The following is a 24269-nucleotide window of genomic DNA, read 5'->3' as shown; positions in this document are numbered from 1 at the left end:
CCCTAATAGGAATTTTGGATTTTTTTTTAAATGGACAACTAGTTTGCTTTTTGTGTAAAACGTCATCTATAAACTGGAGAGCAGTTTCTCTCTATTCATATATCCAGGAAATAAATCATTTCAACATAAATTAATGTTCTTTCTTATTAATTACTAGCTGTACCCGGCCACGCATTGCTGTGGCCTAGTCTAGTTAAATGGAAAAGAAAGAAAAGAGAAAACGCAAGTTTCTAATATGTTTAATTTCACAATGCTTGTTGGTATACAATATTTTTTGTTGTTCCATTGTCTGTGCAAATATAGAGATTGTCTGGTTTGCCAACTCTAGAACATGCAACATATAATTGTCCATGTGAGAAACAATTTTCAATTGCTGGAAAGACGTTGGACCGGGCACATTTACAAAAAGCATGCGAAGAAAGAAACATTCCAAGGTTGGTTCCCTCCAGGCAGGGCCATGCCGTTACCAGCAGCGGCAAGATTTGTGAGGGTCTTGCCCACCTGGCGGGCCCTGCCACCTGCTGCACTAGCCACAGCTCCCCAGGCAGATGCATGGAAGTGAGCCACGGTGGCCCCTGCAAGAGCCGCCATGGAGGACGCCCCCCCCCAAGCCCCGGCCTGGTGCCCTCCAAGCTCCCCGCGATGGGCAGCCTCCAGAACGACAGGCTGGATGGGGCCCCTCCAGACCCCAGCGTGGGAGGGAGGCTGGGGGTGTCTCCCGTGGGCATAGTGGGGTGACAGGTGGGTGCTGCTGTTGGTCAGGCCTCGGGACTGCTGGGCCGAGCGAGGCTGGTTGGGGGAGACAGCGTCGGGGCTGTCGGCCTCATAGAAGTTGTTGAGCGTCTCCTCGGAGGAGCTGCGCTCGGGCTCCCCCAAATTGGTGGCCCAGGAGAGCGAGACGTCCAGGATCTTGGAGGAAGAGAAGTCCTCGGTCGTCGTAGCTCTCCGTGTCTTCGGCGATGTCATTGTTGGAGCTGAGGCTGGCCGAGATCTGCGCTGGGGTCATGCTGGTGATCTGGAAGTCGCTCTTCTTCAACTGGGCGCCTGCCGGAACCCCGATGCCTCCTCCTCCCTGCGAGAGCAGCACCAGGCTCTGCGGCGGAGATGCCCCAGGAGGGCAGGAGGAGAACGAGATGGAGGCGGCATTGGAGGCCGGGGGAGGCGGCATTGGCTGGGCCAGCAGGTCAGGCGGGAAGTCCTCCAAGCTGCTGCTGCTGCTGCCGGCCCACCAAGGCAGCATTGCAGGCTGCGCCATCTTCTTCCTCTCCCACGCCTCCGCCGCTGAGTCAGTCTGCTGTGGTTGCTGCTGCATTGGGGCTGGCGGAAGGCCCGACGCTGCCACCGACGATGATGACACCTCCCTCAGGTGCCAGCCCAGCCGGGCTGAGGAGGGGAGGAGGAGAAGGTGGCCGCTGCCCCCGACCCAGCTTTCCTCAGTGGCAGCGACAAGGAGGCGTCCAGCGTCCCCTGAGGAGCAGGAGGAGGAGGAGGAGGAAGGACGCGAGGCAGCACCCGCCAGCTGCGACCCCATCCAGAGATGTTGTCGCCGCTGCAGCCCCAGCCCCACTGCACCTCAGGCTGACACCACCCCTGCCCCCCATCAGAGCCACCTTGGCGAGGCCGTAGCTGACTCGCTGTGAGGGGGGATGGAGAGCGCGCGCAGCCGGCCAGGCTGAGGAGATGCTCCTCCTCCTCCTCCTCTGGAGCTCTGCTGAGCTGGGCGGGGGGAGGCTGGCTTAAGGGCAGGGGGAGGCGGCCGAGGGATGGCGCAGGCACCACCCTGCCTCAGACAGCAAAGGCCCGGCGGGAGAAGAGGGGAGAAAATCATGTTTTTACCTGTCACAGGTGTGACATCTATATAATATACATATATAAAAACATCGCGTATTCGAATGCAACGTTGTGTCAAAATTTCAAAGCAATCGGTGAAGAACTTTTGGAGATTTGAGATTTTGAACAAACAAACATTACATTTTTATTTATATAGATGAAAGCAATGTTGAGCTATCCCAATAGTGTTTACATTCTACTGGGTATAAGTTGCAGGGAAGAAATATTGACACACAGCATATCATGGAAAATGGAAAATAATTGCTATTTTTTTCCAATAAAATTTACACATACGTAACATGATACATAGAAAGTACTTTTTTAAAAGAAAATTTATTATACATATTTATCAGGGGGAGGCATGTTTCCAAACTGACTTGGAGAACATACTTTGAACTTTCTATGAGTCCCAATGCTGCTGTTGATTAAAGCAGCCTATCACTTTTCAAACAAATCTGACAAGATGCTATTATCACTTTAATAAGTCATCGCCGTAAAGAAGTCACCTCTTTTTTTCAGACACATATGGAAATCTGAAAAGAAAGAAAAAAGAAACATGGGTGATTTCATTAGAAGTGCTGCTTCTGTGTTATATTCAGAGCATGCCCAGCCATAATAATTTAGAATTTCAAAAGTTGTATTGATTTAGTTTTAAACAAGTTTTCAATGGTGGAGTCTTTCTGGCAAAGGGTAAAACAAACAGCATTTGAAAGAAATACAAATTTCTAGTGATGTCAGCTTTGCACCTTAGCCATATGGATAGAGCAAAGTTAGGACATTAACGCAATGAATATCCAAATCTTCTTTGGTACAAATAAGATGAAACAATGCTTTATATTATTTAAATCCCCTTTAATATTTATTATGAAATTTTAAGTGAGGCAGTAGATTATTTTTGTCATGAAATCAAAGCAACATATAGCAGGATCCCCAACAGTTCAGTTGCATTCAAATAACATGCACATCAGATAAATACACCTAGCATGTATATTTGCCTAATATAATCTACTTACTTGTGGATAAGCCCAGAATTCTAGATGTCAAAATGCACCACAAAAACTGGATTTGGCTTAGCCATGGATGTGCATCCTCACAAAGTAAACATGGAAATAAGTACCTATATTTCCCTTATATACTCATGTATAAGCCCATCCCCATTAAGCAGCCCCTTGAACTTTTAAACCAAAATACCATAAAAATGTGGAAGAGCTTATCTTCCAGTGACACATTTTTCACAATATTTTGTTTAAAAATTCAACAGTCAACAGTCATACGCTTGATCTGCAGACAACAGTCATAAGCTTGGTCACTGTTAACTTAAAGTTAGTTTTTTTATATATATACTTACTGTGTTGTACAAACCCAATAATGTTTGGCTAGCTTATGCTTTGATATATTGTTTGAATCCAGAAAATGGGTTAATTCAGAATCCAAGTTAAGCATGTGTGAGAATGCAGCTTCTATCATCTTCACACTACCGAGAGCAATGATACATTGCTATTTCACACATGCCCTAAAATCAGATTTGTATGCTGTTGTAAAACTGTTTTAACTCTCAGTTCTAGAGGCACACGATACTGCTACATTGATTTAAAACATAACAGTGATTGTATGGCACCAGACCTGTTTATACTAATATCCAATGTCAACATACGGGATGGGTCTAGTGTGTGTGATTTTCCTTCTCCTAACTCCAAGTATACAATAATGTGTGGGTGGGTGTTTGTAGAAGCTTTCTGAAACATCTGTTTTGGAGCAGAGAAAGTACGATCTATCTGTAATACATAAAAAGCTGTATCTGCATTTAGCATTTGAAAAACTTGATTGCAAACCTTCTTTCATTCCTTTAATGACTGTAGCCCTCCTAGAGTGTTTTTTTCTTTAGCTATATAGTCAACGGCCAATTTTGTTTCCAAAAATGTCTCCCCAATTATCTTTTTTCTTCTTCTTATCTTGCAGAAACCTTGCATTGTTGCCAGGTTACAAAATCTTGTTTTCCTGCCTACCTCTTTTATGGTTCAGTAATTCTCTGCTACATTTATTGCCGAACAACAACTGAATACCTGCCCCTATGGAACAATCCTGAGTGTCAAAGGACTTCGTACAGAATGAAAAACTGAGTTTTGTCTTAAGTTGATTTTTCCCCCCTTAAGGCATAATCTCAGTAGCCACGAGTACCTTTTCTAGGCCTGGAAACTACGGTAAGTAGGGTTGTGCCTGGCTAGTGTTTGAATGGGAAATCTCTAGGAAATACCAGAGTGTCAGTAGGCTAGTTGAAAGTTGAAAAACATCCCCCAAGAAAGCCTTGGCAAGTCGTTTCAGTCCTGTTGTTAAGAAAACTGCATGGCTGTGCCGACAAAGTCACCAGAAGTCAAGCTTGATTTGAAAAAGACTTTACTCTTTTTACGCATAACTTTAACTTGGCATTCTTTTTGACATAACGTAAAGAGTTTCTCATTTGGGCAAATCAGTCTTTTTTTAAAAAAAAAACATTGATAAATACGATAAGGGCTGTTTGTTTTTTCAAATTCCTACAATGCTTTTAGCGAATCCAGTGATTTGTTTGACAGTGCAAACCCAACTTGCACTGCATATTTTAAACAAATGTTTTCATAATCAGATTTTAATTTGAAGAGCCTTGACAAAGAACGTATTCCAGGCATTTGAGGCTTTACCGCCTCTGTTTTGATCCTCAGTGTTGTCAGAAACAGCAGCCCCTCTGTGAGGCCCTAGAGCTGCCTTTCCCATTTCAGCACCCCCAGAAGTGTAAACTTCCTAAATTCCTAGCCACTAGGCTCAATGTAGATTCCCCTGTGTTTATAATAGACCTGAAAGTGCTGGAGACAGAAGTCTGCATGGAGCCACAGAGAATAGGCAAATGGCCATGACTGAACTTATTTGTGTCAAATGTTGGGATGCAAGTACATACAGCAATGGTGTCACTTGGGTGACAATATCACTGTATGCATGACATTCTTTTGATAGCACTATAGTTTGGCACACTTGTGACTAGGCATGTGTGATCTAGATCGACATTAAATTTTCTATCTGCAAGTGAATTCTACCAATAAATCAGTATATACAGTCAGTTCACCCAGATTCCAGATTTTGTGCAACTGATCCCTTATGACTACTCTACAATTCTTATTAACTGCCTTCTACCAAACTAGCATGCTGCAGAGAAGGTAGAATCTGGCAATATTTTGCAGTACTGTAATTGCATCTTTTTTTAAAATCATACTGCATGGATGTTCTTATGTATTAAATTGACACTTCTCAATAAGCAACACAATGAAAAAAAGAATTATGGAAACAAGGGGGATTATTGAGAAAATTAAATGAATTTGAAAATGTTATAACTCTCAACATTTGTTTAGGCACAATTTGTTTGTGAAATATGATTCAGAAACTGAGTCAGTAAAATACTATATGATGCTATGTTGTAAGTTAAGGACATGATATGCTACGGTAAGTCCTTGACTTACGACTACAATTGAGACCAGAATTTCCATTGCTAAGTAAGGCAGTTATCTAGTAACTTTTATGCCATAGTTGTTAAGCCAAAGAACACTCCCACCAACATTGATAGTGCAAAGCACTAATATATAAACAGAAAGCAAACCCGTCTCCCTTCTAGCACTGATGATATTACCTAGTTGGGTAATGAAATGCCTGCAAGAAAACAGTCAAGGTCAGAGAGCACTAAAGACCCTACATAAGTATTATTTATAACATTTCCCAAATGTATTGCTTTTTATTTACTCCCCCCCCCCTTCTGTTGATTTCAATTGTGTTAACCAAATGTTTTAAAGTTCTCTTTGGGAACTGTTTTCTGAAATGCCAACATGCAAAGCACAATACAATGCACCGGGATACTAAAAAGTCTTTTATTGAAACCTTTGCTATTTTGATGGCTGCAGGGCAAGGATGAGCAAATCATAGGTCACATACGGCCTCCAGTGGCCTATTTATGTTCCACCAGTACCCATAAATTGTGATACCAAAGCATGGAGGCAAAATGGCTGAAGCAGTGGTGGGATTCAAAACTTTTTACTACCGGTTCTGTGGGTGTGGCTTGGTGGGCATGGCAGGGGAAGGATACTGTAAAATCTCCATTCCTTCCCCACTCCAGGGGAAGGTTACTGCAAAATCCCCATTCCCCCCTGATCAGCTGGGACTCAGGATGCACAGAATAGATGGGGATGGCGCCAGTCACAGGTGGTTTTTAACGGTTCTCTGAACTACTCAAAATTTCCACTACTGGTTCTCCGTACCTGGTCAGAACCTGCTGAATGCCACCTCTGGGCTGATTATAGTGGTACAATTGAAGGTGGTATTGTGGAACCAGCTTACCTTCACAGTGCACCAGACTAACAACTATTTCCCATGGCCTTGAGTGTGACCTGGGCTGCTTACATAGAGAGGAAGAGATTTTCCCCAACTCTTCCATATTCAGGAAGAGTCTTTCTTTTGTCTTTCGGGGATATGAGTCAGAACTCTGGAAGAAAAGGAATACAAAGGTATATCAAGATGTAAGATTTTCTTCCTAATTCATATTTGATGGAATTTTTAAATACTGACATTCTTAAAATTAACTTCTGAATTCATTATTCAAAAATACTTTTAAATATGTCCAATGTTAAAGTGTTTTGCTTCATTCTGTAGCTGTAAGTTTAAGTCTTCTTTTATTTTAATCTTTAGTTCCTTCTGATTCTGTCTAGTGTCCAACCTTCAAAGTCCCATCCTATCATGTTTTTTTTTTAAGAATTCAAAACAAAAGCATTTTCCCATGGGAAGGATTATTTCTTTCCCCCTTTTGCTGTTTATTTAAAAAAATGTTTTGCATTCTAACCTTATCCTTAATTTTTTTTTTTGCTGAGGACTGAAGAATACACACTCAAGTGTTCCAATTTATCAAATCAAAGCTTATTAGCTGAAAAACAATTAACAAGCCATTTCAAACAGTGATTAGAAAAGGAAACATGCAAACCTAATGTCCTTTTAAAGGTACTGACTGTATTTTGAGCAAGGTGGCTGTTTCCTCATCTCCCAGAGCTCTAAACCCACCAAAGACTGCAGCCTCTCAAAAGGAGTAACCTTTAAAGCACTTGAGGGCAATCTCAGGTCTTCTCCTTGTCTGGAGAGCAAATATGATGAGCTAGTTTTCATACTCAACAGCTCTTCATTCTGCCACAGTGATCATCACCATTTCTTCCTTGGAAGCCCCTCATTTTTCTCAATTTTTATTATTTTAGTATGTGGTCATATTTACCTTAGAACATGTATTTCTCCGTTATATATTTGCACTTAATCCAAAAATTATTTGGATTAATACAAGACTCAAAATGTTTTAAAATAAATATGACTTATGGTGGAGCTTCCCATCAAGATGGGAAGTTGTATAGTTGCTATCCTTTGTTCTGTTTATGCAAACTCTAGATCCCAGAAGTATGAATAAGAATGAGAACATATAATTTATCCATGAACTTATCAACAGCACAATGTTCTCTAGAAATTAAGAAAGTTACAATAGCTAGCTGCAATAATATTTAGCAAATGTTCACTCAAAGTATAGTAAATTATATAGTAGAACACAATAGTGTTGAACTTGGATGACACTAAACGATTTAGACTGAGAACAGTTAACTTAAAGAATGGAAGTTGATGGATCCCTATTATTATCTCTTATAAATATATAAATGTGTGGTGAGAATGCAGATAGGTTTAATAGCAGGAGAGCAACAAAAACTGCTTTTTGAAAACAAGCTGATTTGTCTGCAGAGAAAATTATTTCCATGAATAATTATCAACACTGAATATTCCTCTTTGGCATTGTTCTTTTTTTTTTTTAATAGAATGCTTTGTGGGAAAAGATGCCTGATTATCTGTAAATATACAAAGATACTTGCAACTCATGATGGGAGCAAAGATTGACAAAGTTCTTCTTTGTCAATCTTTGACTAAATGCATACTTGTTTATTTTGGAACAAGATTATCTTCCTGTTTGGCAGAAAGAGAGACCTTTTCCTCAGGTGGCAGATACAGAAGGATTGTCGACTACACATTCTCCCACACCTACCGTTAAGAGCGTTGTATGCCACACATAGATTCTACACAGTTACACTATCTACTGCAAGAGGAAAGCAGTTGGTGAATCTCTCCAGCCAGGAGAGTTCCACACATTTAATGAAGAATTCTCAAAGTTAGCTATTGGTATGATTGACCATTCTGGAGATTTGGTTATCTGTTTGTGCTTCCAAAGCTGCCAATCACCTATGTCTATGTCTCAGTCAAAGAATGTTGCAAATCATACTCACAGACTACTCATTTTGCAATCTCCTCTGAGTAAAGTACCAAAATGGATGGACAGATGTTCTGGGAAAGTACCTGGATTGCTTTCCTAACGGAGGCAACGTTGACTGTAAAAAAGTGGCCTGTGCGGCTCACCGGAGCTCCCACCAAGGCGAAAAGTCTTGCTCAGAGTTCTTTTTTTCAGAGTACATCATTGGAAGTATATCGTTAGAGGCATTCCATTTATGCGCTAATTGATAAGAGAAGCAATTTCCTTCCCCAATCCCATAGTGCCTTGATGAAAAGGAGAAGGAATGTGCAAAGCGGAGGAAGGAGGCATCAAAGACCCACTTCACAGTGACAACTTGGGCCACTGCTAAATGAGATCAAAATAAAATTTATTCCTGATTAAGTGGCACTCAGTTATCAAAAGAATGACAGAGATCAAAGGTGGTTGCAGCCTTTTTGTTCTTCTGGGCCCCTCATAACTACAGTGTTTGGATATACAAAGCATATGAAAGGGATGTTGGATTATATTGGCCTTTGCTCTGATCCCTCAGAGTACATTTTAGTACTCTTTTTTATATAAAGTTTTTATTTTTTCATTTTCATAACATATAACCACATGTATACTATTACATAGCCAACATCGTATTGCATTATTAAATGTTGACACAATTTCATCTTGCCATCAACTCCCAAAAACAATTATTGGCTCTTCTGCTCTCTATACACCATATTTGTACCTTATCCATCATTTTCTTCTCCCTCTCTCCTCCCCCTCCCTACCTCCTTTCTTCCCTCTGTCATCCTTCCCTTCTCTACTTCCCCTTCCTCTCTCCTTCTCCTCTCTCCCCTTTCCATTCCTCCTTTGTCCCCTCCCCCTCCCCCTCTCCTATCCCTCTCTTCTTCCCTTACCTCTCTCCTCTACTTCAGACTCTTCATCTCATTTACTTGGTGTATTTCAGCCTCTGGGCGAGCTCCATTTTATGTTGATGGTATTTATAATTCCTTTTCAATATACATATTTAATTTTGACACATATCTTCCTCCTTTAAAAAAAAAGAGAACAGAAAAGTATACATATATAGTCATTGTGCTTTTAAACACCCCACCCCACCCCCCGAGCCTATTTTTGGCCGAGATGTAGACGTGGTTACAATTCCCAGCTATTCTCATCATTATATTTATATAATTATGCATCCTTACATGCCCCCTATCTTGTGATTCTGTCTTTAAATCTCAAGAGTTTCCCATTGTAAGTATATTTCATGCTCCTTCTCCATTTATCCATATCTTAGTTTAGATTACCCTTAATTGTCTATAAATAGCAATCCTTACTGTTGAATATTCATTACAATTCCCTTAATCTATTATTATAGAATACAAATAGTAGGTATAAAAACGGTACACATCTCACTTTGTTCATCATCTTAGAAGTTCTATATATGTCCATGTTTCGTATATTTTGACCCATGCTTAATTGTTGTTCTATTGTTATATTCAATCAATTAGCAACTGTTTAATTATCGTGTATAAAAGTGAATCACAAACACCTGCTTTACAATCTCCTCATATCAATTTCATATTTGTCCATATTTCATTTTAACCTTTATTAACTTTCCATGATCATAATCAATCAGTTAGCAACTTAATTTTATTGTCATATTTAGGAGTAAACCCGTTATCTCAACTTTGTATTTTCCCATATGACAATTTATAGTTGTCTGATTTTCTCCTAGTAAGTCTTTTGTCCCACTTCTCTATTCCTGCCTTCTCCCTTTTCTTTGTTTTCACACATCCACCCTCTTCAATTTTTCCCAAACCACTGTCAAACAAATTTTTTATATTCCTCTTTGTTGGGGCGTAACCTCCTTCTTCAATTTTCCTGATGCCACTGTCAACCTCAATCTTTTGTCTGCTATTTATTTCCTTTTGTTGGGACATATCCCCCCTTTTCAATTTTCTCTATACCACTGCCAAACTCAGTGAATTTTTTGGTGTGCTTTTTATTTCCCACTGTTTCTTCATTATCCCTCCCCCCCTTCTTTCTTCCCTTCTTCTTTAAATACCTGCTTCTCTGAATTTAGAATTCTATTTAGGCTTGATTTTAATGATTTTTTAAAAAATAATTTCACGTAGTTCTTCAAATTCCCCCCTTTCCATAATGTCCAGTTCCAAAGTTATAGTTAATTATACAGTTTTTAGTTCAGAGTTCTGGTCCACCTTAAATTTATCTAATTCAGTTGCTGTGGAGAAGAGCGACGGGAGCCATCTTAATCTTTTGTTCTTCCTTAATGTCCAGTTCAAAAATTGCAGTTAGTTATACAGATCTTATTTCAAAGTTCTGGTCCACCTTAAATTTAGCTAATTCAACTAATGTGAAAATGGAAGAGAAGCTGGAGCCATCTTGATCTTTTGCAGAAAAAAAGAAGAAAAAAACTTTGCATTTTCTCAGTTCTGATTTTGTTATTATTTTTTCCCTTGCTACTTTCCACCTCTCATTGGTTACAGTTGCTCAAAATATATTGATTGGAACACACTTGCATACAACCAAACTCGGGTATGTTTCTTTCGCCTCCTGCTTTTCCAAGTTCTGATTTATGGCAGTTGGTTAATTAAAACTTCCTGCACAGGCAAGATTAGGTTATTAGTTGTCAGTGAGAAAATAGTGCTTTTTTCTTAATCTTTCTCCCTTGTTGCATTCCACCTCTCATTAATTGGAGTTGCTTAAGATATTGTTAGGGTTCTAAATACCATGCAGAAATAAATAATTGTCCAAGGCAAAACATCCTTAAAGGTCCAATTTATTCTACAGGCAAGTTAGCACCTCTATGGAAAAATTCCAACTCTGATTTGCATCCTGGAATTCCACCCAGTTGAAAGTTCATGATCTATCCCCACACCCACAAATCCATCACATGTTCCAATCATCATCTTCCACGCTGGCATCTACACCCCTCTGGTTTCGGTCAGGTGTCGAGGTGCGGAGACAAAAGATGACCTTGGCTTCTATAAAAGAATGTCAACATACATTCCACAATCCTACTCCTTTCTATTCCCCCCTCCCAACTACTACACTAATGAAACAGCATAGAAAATTATAAGAAAGTGTGGCAGGCCAAAGATCCTAAAAAGAACATAACTACAGGCCTGACAGATATATTAGTTGGAAGACATTTGGACGAAATAATTCCTTTGGAATGTTTAGTTTCTATTTCAAATCCAAAACCAAATTTAGAGTTTGTATTTGAATGGGTTTGTCACTCCTCTGCTTTCTCTCTTTCTGTCCGAATTGTTTCAAGCAAATGGCTTTTTTGGGGAGTTAGTGTTTCAACCCTCCATTTCCCCTTCTTTCTTTCCTTTTGCCAAAATCCAGATCTGTCTATTAATATTATTTGTACTCTCAAGATTCTTTGCCTTTTCCAAGTTTTGATTTATGACTGTAGGTTAAATGAATTTTCTTACTGGTCTTTCATCTCGATCTCACTCTCCTGTTCAGTTGCTTTGGCTGGAAGCCAGTTTCTTGTGCAGCCATGTTGCCATGCTGCTGCCCCTACTCTGATTCAGAGGGCAAATCTCCAACCTGCAAGGGACCTGTTGCCTCCTCCTGGGTCTGATGAGATGCTGCCCCTTCTTCAGCCCCCCCACTAGGGGGGTTCTGATCCAAAAAAGGATCCCTGGAGTTGGTTTGTCAGACAAGGTTCATGTGAGGCTCTTCAGAGCTCACATTCCCCCCGTCTGTCCAGCTGGAGAACTTCCTGTTGAATCCCTGGTACATCTTAGTACTCTTGAATGATCCATCCAATCAGATGAAATGTCAAATAGCATGATTTTGTGATGCTAACATTTTATTAGCTAACACAATGGTAGTTTAACACTTTCATAAACAAAGTCTTGCAACATATGGCATACCAGTAAAAAAAAAAGCAATAATCCTCATCATTCAATTGAAAAGGTAATTGGGACCAGTGTATAGCTCATTATACAATCAGGAGTATTTTGGTTCAACCTTTCTAACTCACAAACGTTAGCTCCCTTTATCATAGTGAAACTGTCGCCATAGAAATTACATAAATCTGTCATGTCTCACTCAAAAAAAGGGATTATTTTATTTTATTTATGGTATTTATTTGTATCCTGCCTTTGTTTTTATAAATCTCTCAAACTGGCAAATGTATCTAAGATTTCCTCTTCCTCCTCTTTTTACCACAATAATAACAGGTGAGTTGGGCTGGCTCAAGTTACCCATTGGCTTCCATGGCTAAGGAAGTACTAGAATTCATAATCTCTTGCTTTCTAGTCTGGTGTTTTAATGACTAGACCAAACTGGTACAATGTGAAAATCACACCAAACACACAACAAATTCAATTTTCTCAAAAATGTCACAAAAAATCTCAAGTCTTGCTTACTTTGATTCAAGACAGGTTACCATCAGGAAAGCATGGTAAAAATGGGATTTGCAGGAGAGTAGCCAGGTGAGAACCATTGGCTACTAAGAAAAACATTGATGCTCATTTCAAATGTTACTCCCACTCCCCCAAAATCTGGATCACCTTTCAGATATTTAACAAAATATATATGAATGACTGGTTTAAAAAAAAAGTATTAAACCTGAAGGAAAGTAATTAATTTCAATAATAAAAACCTATGTAATAAAAATCACATTTTTATTATTTCAATAATAAACCTCATTTTATTATTATTTTAATAATAAAAATGAGGTTTTTATTATTGAAGTCTGTTTGCTTTCCATCGGATTTAACACTCACTTTTCAAATTGATCTTTCCATCAGATTTCCATCATTATCAGGCATGTTGGTAATTGTGTATAATTTGGAAAGACTTTTGCAGTTTTGAACACTGGACATACTTTACAATCCTAAGAGAGCATGTTGGGTGTTTTATAATAATTAAAAGTTTGTACATTCCTGACAATTTGGCCAGTTAGCTATTTCATATGGTTAAATATTATTTTTTACGAAAAGCTTTATTAGAATGTTAACAAAAGGAAATGAACAACTTTACTAAATTGAGGTTTTGCAGTTTTAATGCCTAACGTCCCTGTCCTATTGTCCCCATTTATTTGTACCCATTTCCTGTGTTCTTATTCATGTTTATTCTTATTCCTGTTATCTTGTACATGAGTGACATAAATGAATGAATGAATGAATGAATGGTGTCCACTATTATGACATCAAATGTAATCACTAAACCGTTCTTTCCTCCCTGGAATTGAAAATTGGAAATATTCATTTAATGAATTAAATGAACAGAACTATACCGCCAATACTCTATTACGATCTGCATTAAAAAACAAATAAGACTGTCAGTCTCTTCTACAGTAAGAATTGCTGAGCTGTTATCTATAGTGCAATTACTGTAATATCATCTATTTCCACAAGGTGGCAACGCCTCCCTTTTCAGAAAACAATAACCCAGTTTACTAACTTATTGCCAACAGTTTCTCTACCAAGTATGAGGGAACTTGAGGTATCCACAATCTAGTATAGTGAGATGCTCCTATGAAACCCAATTACAATATAACAGCTGAACAGGTAAAGCTAAAAAAGAAAATGCCTCTCAGCAATGTTCTAAGGGTTTGTGCCCAATTGAGGGGTTGTGCCCAAAACATATGTTGCTAAGCAAGACAGCTGCTAAGTGAGTTTTGTGCCATTTCACCATCTTGCTTGCCACTGTTAAGTGAATCACTGCAATTGTTAAGTTAGTAACATGGTTGTTAAGTGAATCTGGATTCCCCATTGACTTTGCTTGTTAGAAGGTCCCAACAGGTGATCACATGACCCCAAGACACTGCAACCATCATAAAGATGAGCTGGTTGCCAAGCATTCAAATTTTGATCACATGCCGATGCTGAATTTTTGGCTTGTTTGTAGATTACAAATGTTTAACATTGAATCTAAGTGGAACAAATTATCCTCAAAAGAGAAAAAAAAATCATGATTTGAAAACATTAAACAAAATGCTTTACCTGCAAGTAACACATACTGTATTAGAAAAAAAGGCATAACTATTTCATTTATAAAATGTATTTCATCAGGAACAAAAAAAGAAAAGAAATGGAATTGTTTTCTATATTAATCCCAAAGTAAAATCAGAACTTGTATTGACTGATGACCATTGTAGATTTATTGGAGTGGATGTTAATTTGCATGGGACTAAAAGACTGACACTGGAAACTATGCCCCTAGAAAAAGTATTGCTCTATAAAGGATTTAGGGGAACAATAACAGATTTCTCTTATGGAAATTGGAGTTTGACAGGGGGTTAGAATGGAGTGATCTCCCCACAACTGAATACAACTTCTAAGAAAAATATTAAAGTTCACTTAAGGGGAAGTTACTAAAATATTTCTTATATTTGATGCACAATTTAGGGATAGTGAATGTATGAAGACAGAAAAATGGCCATTCAAGAGAGTATACTTTTTTTTCCTAAAAAACATAGATACGTTTCAACAATAAATATATGATTTCAAAGAATTTTAGCTACCAAGTTTTCTAAAGTAGAGATATTACTTTTACTTTTTCAGGTCATAATCCTATAAATTGGATTTGTAAAAGGAAAATCAGTTTTATATGAGACTAAACAAAAAGTTACAAAAAGCAGAAAAGAAATTGAAAGATTTTTTTTGAAAATAATGTAATAAAGTATTGATTTAAGAATGAGTTGAGACACAAGAAAACCTTTTGTCAGAAGTTATTTTGAACAACATAATAGTGAACTCAAAAAGAACAGTCAAGAGAAAACACAAGGTATTTTGATTGAGATAAAGAGAAAAGAATAATTAAAAAAATTTCCAGAGAAAAATAAGTATTTCTCAACAAATTAAGCTTTTACACTGATAATTATCCATGTTAACAATTATAAAAATGGAAGAAATATGTAAAGGAATAAAACATTTGAGTTTGCTAAACAAAGCGGAGAAATGGTTGGCATATAAATTAAGAAAGGAAAATAAAATTATATTGACAAAGCAAGAGGGAGATATTGTACTAACAGCTAGTATGGCTATGCAAAAAGTATTTAATCAATATTATTCTAAACTGTATAAAACAAGTGATAACTATTTGGAGAAGATAAATTAATATCTAAAGTAACAAAATTTACCAAGGATTATAAAGGAACAGAAACAGATTACGAATGGACTTATACAAATGAAATTTCTGAAGCTATAAAAAAGATTAAATCAGTAAAAGTTCCTTGACCAAATGGATTACAGGTTCCTATTATAGATGTTTGGAAGATGAACTTTTACAACCTTTTCAAACTATGGTGAACTCTTATCTTACAGCAAAGAAAGATGCCAGAGAGCTGGAAAGATGCCAATATAGGACTAATATTTAGAGAGGGACAAGATTTGACTATAACAATAAACTATGGCCTATATCATTATTGAATAATGACTACAAATTGTTTACAATGATTCTGACTGATAGATTGGAAATAATTTTCCGAGAATTTATTCACGGGTCCAATATTGGTTTTCATTTTATACAGCATCAGTAGTGCACTCACAAAGCAGAAATGTATCATGGGCAAACCACAGCATTACCATAATTCCCTGTACTGCTGTATATCAGACTGGCTGCAACTTTCAAGTGGACCTCAATAAGAGTACCATGAAAAATGTGCTGCTAATAGTCCATTATTACAGTCAAATAGTCCATGCATGATGACCAAGGTATGAACAGCTATCTGGGGATCCGCCTAGTCCAGAAACAGGAAAAAATGGTTCAGAGGATGAAGTCTTTCTGCTCATATTTTGTCATCTGCTCTTCAACCAAAAGGAAAAAAATCTCAAATTGCACACCTTTCCTGAACAGGGAAGCGTGATCCCATTCAGGGTTTATGATGTGAAGTCTCTGGTGGTGGGTAGGCCAAACACCCACACCTGAAAACTAACCTTTTTGGTGGTTGCTACAAGCCTTGCAATTCCCTGTGATGGAGATCAGGCAAGTTCCCTCCCTGTTATCCACTGAATGGCAAGAAAATCCTGTTTTATTTTGTTTTGTTTTTTAAAAAAAATTCTGGTCAGCCTTTGGTGAGTAAGCAAGGTTTGGAGCTGAATCAGGCTTAAATTGGTTGGGTGTAGTCTCTGTTACCGATGTTTTTAACAGTGTTTCCTATGTTTTTAATAGTATTCTTACTACTAATAGTAAACTTGACTGGCTTGTTGTCTCCTGCCAATTAAAAAAAAAAACTATTATGAGCTTTCTTCAATGCCTGTTTTGACAGAAACTCAAGGTTCACACTCAGTTGCTAAATACATATAGCATTTGGGATACCCCATATTGGCATTCCATCCAATACGTTTGCAGAAGTAGTCTGTAGTGACAGCAATTGCTACTTATCAGCCAGAAAGAAGCCCAGCGTGCAAGAGAAGTATTTCTGCTCCGCATTATGCAATCTATAAAGTGAAAAATACATCCTGCTTTGCAAGGCAAAGAAAATGGCGTCTCCGTATATCAGAAAGACGTACAGAACTCAGGAATCTATGATGAGAAGCGATTATCTGTAACCCTTCTTTGTCAGGGACTTGCAAGAAATAATTGGTATGATCCTTGGGGACTCTTCCCTGAAATTCTTCTTTTGAAGCTTCATCTGAGGGAGCCTGACTGTATTCTGAAAGCAAATGCTACATTTAACCATATGGCTCAAAAGCAGACTTTCGTTACACTGAAGAAGATAAATGGTTTTGATTTCAAGTTATACATGTTTATTCAGCTTTGCAGGTTTGGGAAAACAAAGATCAAAATTTAATATTAACCATGGAACCTTGCTCATTAGAAATGTAGCTAGTTAGAATCCACCGGGCATATATTTATCAAGTGTGCATCAACTTGAATATGCTGCATGCAATCCTTTTAATTAGAAACTGAACTGAAGCGAGAAGACAGGCTGTCTCCTAACTCCAAAATTATCATATTCCTATCAGGGCCTCAGTATGCTTGGGTAACTTATAATTAGGGACAAAGGTTAACACATAATTTTATATGTTGAATAACCAGTTATATTCGTGCCATTATTCAAAGGCAGGACTTGCTTTCCCCAGCAGCCTTGTGAGCATGTAAGACAGAAAGTAAGTCTCTACTCATATTAGGTCAGATGATAAATGGAGGTGGAACTGAAATGATTAATTTGATTTCCAATATGTAACTGTTTCAGGATTATTTTTCCCTGTATGCATTTATTTTGCGTTTCAAATTTGAATATTTTATTTTTTCAGTTTGACAAATATTTTCAACTATTTCAATGTCTCTTCACTCATAAGCACTTTTCAATATGAAATTAAGTATGCCTTTTTTTTTTTTTTTTGAGGGAGGGGGAAATGTCACCATGAAACCAACTGCACCAGCTTGCTCCCCATCTCTGGTGATGTGTTGAGTTTTATAGATATCTCTATGGTTATCAAATGATAATACAAATACCCCTTTTTCAAGATTGTTTACTTGGCATTTGAATGCTTGGAAGTTTATAACGTTGATGACGTGAGCCTGGCTTTATGCCCTGGATACTTCCAGGCATATTAAACCAGCACCAAACACTTCCTCCGTATTATTTTCACAGTTTAAATGCTTCCTTGAAGATGCAATTAAGCAAATAGATAAAAAGGGTGGACGTAACATAGGTGTATCCTTTTCAATCAAATTATCTGGTTCAGCTTTCATCCAAAGGAAGAAACACTAGACAACACGATACCAATCTTCTGCAGCTCATTTATACTCACAAATCACCACCTGATATGTAATTAGCTAGTTTGCTACTTAAAAGGTTGTATTTGCATGACAAATGTTTGCATGGTTGTATTAACCACTGGTTTACTCAGTTAAACTTAGGTACTGTACACAGAACCCATTAAACCATAAACTTATTACACAGGCTCTATTCATGCAACACAACAGCCTAAAATATGGTAGGCTAGTTGGTGAGTAAAACTAGTTACTATGTTGTGTGAAACTTCTCTATGAAAAGTAATTACGTATGTTGATAAATTACATACCGTTAAGTTCTGATATGTCTTAGCATTCCTGCTCTATGGCAAGGTCTGTGTGTCAGCATATTCATCTCCATTTGGGTCAATCCAGGGTATCTTCACCCATGCATTTCATGTTCTCCTTGATGCGATCGATCCACTGATTCTTTGGTTTTCCAAGGGGTCACCAGCCACCAGGATCCAGACGCTGGCTGTCCTTGCCACCGAGTCTTAGGTTTAGGTTTAGGTTTATTGGACTTATATGCCGCCCTGCGTAAAACATAAAAACACATATTACAAAAGTTAAAGAAAGATTAAATAGAATATCCAAAAAAAAACCAATAGACATTTACAATGAGATTTAGAAATTAAATTAAAATTAACAATTAAAATTAATAATTTATTTTATTCAGGCCAGCCCGGCTTGCTGGAAAAACCAATTTTTTAGGGCGCGCCGGAAGGACCGGAGGTCAGGAATTATGCGAAGCTCCGGGGGCAGCTCATTCCAAAAGGAAGGTGCTCCCACAGAGAAGGCTCTCCCCCTGGGGGTCGCCAGCCTACACCTGGCTGGCTGATGGCACTCTGAGGAGGCCAACTCTGTGGGATCGTACTGGACGGTGGGAGGCTACCGGTGGCAGTAGGTGGTCTCGCAAGTACCCTGGGCCTAAGCCACGGAGCGCTTTAAAGATCATAATTAACACCTTGAATCGCACCCGGAAAACAACCGGCAACCAGTGTAGGCCGCCTAAAAGGGGTGTAACATGGCACCTAGATACCCCCATGACAACTCGCATAGCCGCATTCCGGAGCAGCTGAAGCCTCCGGGTGCTCTTCAAGGGCAGCCCCATGTAGAGAGTGTTACAGTAGTCCAGGTGAGAAAGGACGAGGGCATGAGTGACTGTGCACAGGGCATCCCGATCCAGGAAGGGGCGCAACTGGCGTACAAGGGGAACCTGGTAAAAGGCCCCCCTGGTCACAGCCATCAGGTGTTCTTCTAAACTAAGACGCGTATCCAGGAGGACTCCCAGATTGCGGGCCCTCTCTGAGGGGACTAAAATTTCTTCCTCTATCATCAAAGATGGAACAAGATGCACAAATCGGGATGACGGGAACCACAGCCACTCAGTCTTGGAGGGACTGAACTTGAGCCTTTCGTCCGCATCCAGATCCGTATAGCCTCCAGGCATTGGAACATCACGTCGAGGGCATCGTTTGGGTGGTTTGGGGTAGAGATGAAAAGTTGGGTATCATCAGCGTATTGATGATACCGTACCTCAAAACCACGGATGATCTCGCCCAGTGGTTTCATATATATGTTGAACAGGAGGGGTGAGAGAACCGACCCCTGGGGCACCCCACAAGTGACGCGCCTCAGGGTCGATTCCTACCCTCCAGTCAACACAAACTGCGACCAATCCGACAGGTAGGAGGAGAACCACCGTAAAATGGTGCCCCCCACTCCCAACCCCCTGAGTCATCGCAGTAGGATACCATGGTCGATAGTATCGAAAGCCACCGAGAGGTCTAATAGGACCAGGACAGAGGAGCAGTCCCTGTCCTGGGCCAGCCAGAGATCATCGACCAATGCCGTCTCCGTGCTGTACCGGGGCCTGAAACCCAACTGAAAAGGGATCCAGATAGGCAGCTTTGTCCAGGTACTGGGGAAGCTGACATGCTACCATGCTCTCAACAACCTTCACTACGAAGCGAAGGTTGGACACCGGAAGATAGTTGGCTAAAGAGGCTGGGTCCAGGGAAGGCTTCTTAAGGAGGGACCTTACCACCACCTCCTTCAAGGCGGTGGGAAAGAAACTCTCTCTCAATGAAGCGTTGGTAATCGCCTGGAGCCAGCCACATGTCACCTTCCGGGAAGCCGAAACTAACCAAGAGGGACACGGGTCCAGAACACAAGTGGCAGCACTGAGTCTCCCCTTAATCCTGTCCATGCCCTCGGGAGTCACGGGATCAAACTCATCCCAGATCGTTTCCACAAGATTCATCTCCGTCAACTCACCCGAATCTACCCAGAGTCCAAGCCTGTCCGAATCTGAGTGATTTTATCCTGCAGATACTGAACAAATTCCTCAGCCCTACCCTGGAAGGATCTTCCCCAGTTCCTTGATTAAGTAAGGAGCGGGTCACCCTAAACAGGGCGGCTGGGCAGTTATCTGTGGACGCGATAAGAGCGGGAAAATGTTGCCGTTTTGCCGTTTTTATCGCCACTAAGTAGCATTTAATATGAATTCTTACTAGTGTTCGGTCGGATTCAGACCGGCTGGCGCTCCAATCACTCTCTAGGCATCTTTTCCGGCATTTCATCTCCTGGAGCTCCTGGGTAAACCAGGGAGCTACCCAGGATCGGCACTGGGTCAGAGGCTGCAAAGGCACAATGCGGTCTAAGGCCTCAGTGGCTGCCCTATCCCAGACTTCCGCTAGGGCTTCGGTCGAACTGTGAGCAAGGGATTCAGGAAAAGTCACAAGCTCCATCAAGAATCTTTCAGGGTCCATCAGGCACCTGGGGTGGAACCATCTAATCCAGTGGTTCCCAAAGTGAGCGCTACCGCCCTCTGGGGAGCGGTGAGATGGCTTAGGGGGGCGGTAAGAGGCAAGGGGGGCGGCAGGAGGGCGGTAAGAGGCAAGGGGGGTGGCAAAGGAGTGCTGGAGGTGGCCTCCTCTAGCGAGCTATTCAGAACAAGTTTGCTCACTCACCCCCGCCCATCCAGAAGCTGCTTGATCGCTCGCTTCCCCCGCCCATCTGCACTATGCTAGCCTTGCCCACTCACTGATTGGCTGGCTCACCAATCGCCCCGCCCGCCTCTAAGAGCCCTATCTAAACCCAGTTAACTTTTTTTCTGCTTGGCTTTCTATAGATAGGGCTCTTAGAGGTGGGCGGGACGATTGGTGAGCCAGCCAATCAGTGAGTGCAGGGCTAGCATAGTGCGGACAGGTGGGGGGAGTGAGTGTTCAAAGGGAGGCCATTTCGCCTCCCTTCACTCCCACTTTGTCTTGATGAGGTCGCTGCAGCTGCGGGCACGGACGGACGGAGATAGCCAGAGTGGTGGGGAAGCCTGGGGGGTGGGCGAGCGAGCGAGAGAGCTGCCTGATCCTCCATTGCTCGCCCACTCGCCCGCCCCCCGGGCTTCCCCACCACTCTGGCTACCTCCGTCCGTCCGTCCGCGCCCAGAAGTTGCAGCGACCTCATCAAGACAAAGTGGGAGGCGAAGTGGCCTCGGTGCCCTGCCTGATCCTCCTTCGCTCACTTGCTATTTTGCCTGCATGGGGTGCCTCGGCGGAAGCCCTTTGCTGGCGGCCAGACCTCCCCTGCCCGGGGCGACAGCACATCCATGATCACCGTCCCAGTAACGCTGCAGCCGCTCGGCCTGCGAAGAGAGGGAGGGAGTAAGAGTGAAGGGTGAGGGAGAGCAGCAGGGGCTCTCTGCAGGGGCTCTTCATTCCCCCCCCCCACCGGAGCCTTCCCAGAGGAGGTGGGGCTGGGGAATGTGGGGCGGGGAGGTGCTGTCTGGGGTGGGGCTAGATGACCTCTGGGGGTCCCCACCGGCTCTTCTGACTCTGGAGATCAGAAACAAGCACACACACACACACAGCAAAAGTGTCTGGTTTTGAATATAATCCTCCCTAGTGCTTGGGGAAAAAATAAGAGGAACATTTGGATATACATTTTGAATTAACTTGGGAAGAAAATTGCTAAAATCACTTTTAGCTGTGTTCTGCATGAAGAATTCATGCAGTAGCATTTCTTGTTGAATTAGCAGAGTAATATTTACAACAGCCAGCTAAGATAGTTTTATCTGTCTTATAATGTGCGTGGGTAGAGGACTTAGGCATAAGTGCAATGTTTGCCTGTGATTATATAATAAATTCACAGCTTAAACATTTGAATTAGATGTTATTCAATTCATGTTTAACCTATACTTGATATACTTGTATTCAATACATAAGGTGTTAATTATGTCAATGGAAGGGATAGGAAACTGCATTAGTGATATATATGTCAATGCGTTGATTTGTACTAAAAATGTTTAGTTTAAAGAAGTTATAAGGAATCACAAATATGAGTGTGGAAAATGTAATGTAGTTATAAGGAATAAGGGATGACCCTTTGCATGAGTTGTATTGGGAAAAATAAATAAATAAATAAATAAATAAATAAATAAATAAATAAATAAAAATAATAATATAAATATAAACTAATATAATATAAATAATAATAATAACTCTATGGTAAGTCAGAAATAGAAATCCAATCACTGACAAACACAGTCCGAGTATTCAGCACCGATATTTCAATGCAGTTTGGCATGGAAAAATGTGCCACTGTATCCATAAAAAGGGGAACAATCACTACCTGTGAGGGAATTGAAATGCCCAATGGCCAACTAATTAAATGCAACGAAAATGAAGCCTACAAATACTTAGCCATTTTGCAGTTGGATAACATCAAACATGGACAAGTAAAAACTATTGTCAGGAGAGAGTACACCAACAGAGTTAGGAAAATTTTGAAATCTAAATTAAATGGTGGAAATACAATCAAGGCCATAAATACCTGGGCAATACCAGTTATAAGATACACAGCTGGTATAGTTAACTGGACACAAGCTGATTTGGACATTTTGGACTGAAAAACCAGGAAACTAATGACAATGCACTACAGTTTACATCCATGCGGTGACACTGATAGACTATACCTGCCCCGAAAATCAGGTGGCAGAGGATTATTGCAAGTGAAGCAAATAGTTGAAGAAAAACAACATGCACTGGCTGATTATTTAAAAGAAAGTCAAGAAGATCTATTAATCGAAGTAAAGAACAAAAATCTACTGAAGGCCCAACAGACGAAACAAGAATACAGAAAAGATGTGATAAAATCAAGAATGGAGAGTTGGCAGAACAAAGCCTTACATGGTCAATTTCTGGAAAAAATAAAAGATAAAGTGGACAGTGAAAAAACTTGGTTATGGTTAACAACAGGTACATTAAAGAAAGAAATAGAGTCACTAATCCTGGCTGTGCAAGAACAAGCTATCCGAACAAATGCCATTAAGGCCAAAATCGAAAAATCCTCTGATGATGCCAAATGCAGACTCTGCAAAGAAGTTGATGAAACTGTTGACCACATACTCAGCTGCTGTAAAAAAATCACGCAGACTGATTATAAATTGCGGCACAATTCAGTAGCACAAATGATCCACTGGAATTTGTGCAAAAATTATAATATTAAAACAACAACAAACTGGTGGGAACATAAGCCTGAAAAAGTCACCGAAAATCAGATGGTCAAGATCCTGTGGGATTTTCGTATACAAACAGACAAAATACTAGCGCATAACACACCAGACATCACACTGGTTGAGAAAAAGAAGGTTACAATCATAGACATCGCAATACCAGGTGATAGCAGGGTTGAGGAGAAGGAACATGAAAAAGTCGCGAAATACCAGGACTTAAAAATTGAAATCCAACGATTATGGCACAAACCAGCAGTGGTAATTCCAGTGGTAATCGGCACACTGGGTGCTATTCCAAAAGCACTGGAATTACATTTAAAACAGTTAAAACTTGATAAAATCACCATCAGTCAAATGCAAAAAGCTGCACTGCTTGGATCTGCACGTATATTACGAAAATACGTTACGACGTCCTAGGCCCCTGGGTGGGGCCCGACTAGTAATCAATGCCAAATCCGGCGAATCAACTGGCCGCTGTGATACAATTGTATAATAATAATAATAATAATAATAATAATAATAATAATAATAATAATAATAATAATAATAATAATGATTCCCCAAAGAGGTAAAAGGCTACATTTTGCTAGAGTTATTCTTTGCTTCCAAACTGTTGAGGAGGGGGATTGGACTCCATTGTCTATATTTCCCTTTCCATCCCCATGGTTCTTTAGTGAAAATTATAACCCAAGAACATATAGATCTGTTAAAATGTTCCCATTCTCACTTTCCATATTGGGAATCCCTAGGTACCATACAACAATCTCATCAAATAATTCAAGCAAATGTTGGTGACATTGAGCTGAAGCCAAAGTTCAAGAAATTGTACCAAGAGTTTTCGTTACAGAAATAAATTTCTGATCGCTATCCTGCACTATGGACAGTGGTTAAGAAGCTCCT

At 40.2% G+C, this 24269-nt stretch overlaps 1 long non-coding RNA gene across 1 annotated transcript in view; it reads right to left on the bottom strand.

Annotated features, from left to right (window-relative positions):
* Window positions 1-248: 248 nt before the first annotated feature.
* LOC309387258 overlaps window positions 249-24269 on the bottom strand; it is a 33391-nt gene continuing 9370 nt past the window's right edge. The window contains exons 4-7 of the long non-coding RNA XR_014174568.1: window positions 18148-18390; window positions 9040-9173; window positions 6184-6328; window positions 249-2363 (exon numbers count right to left, since the gene is read on the bottom strand). This is a non-coding gene — a long non-coding RNA (uncharacterized lncRNA). The remainder of the gene's footprint in view (window positions 2364-6183; window positions 6329-9039; window positions 9174-18147; window positions 18391-24269) is intronic.

The sequence above is a fragment of the Natrix helvetica genome (genome assembly GCF_964273705.1).
Source record: "Natrix helvetica genome assembly, chromosome: 2".
Taxonomy (NCBI): Eukaryota; Metazoa; Chordata; class Lepidosauria; order Squamata; family Natricidae; genus Natrix; species Natrix helvetica.
The sequence above is the reverse complement of the archived record's forward strand: the minus strand, read 5'-3'. Positions and strand labels throughout refer to the sequence as shown.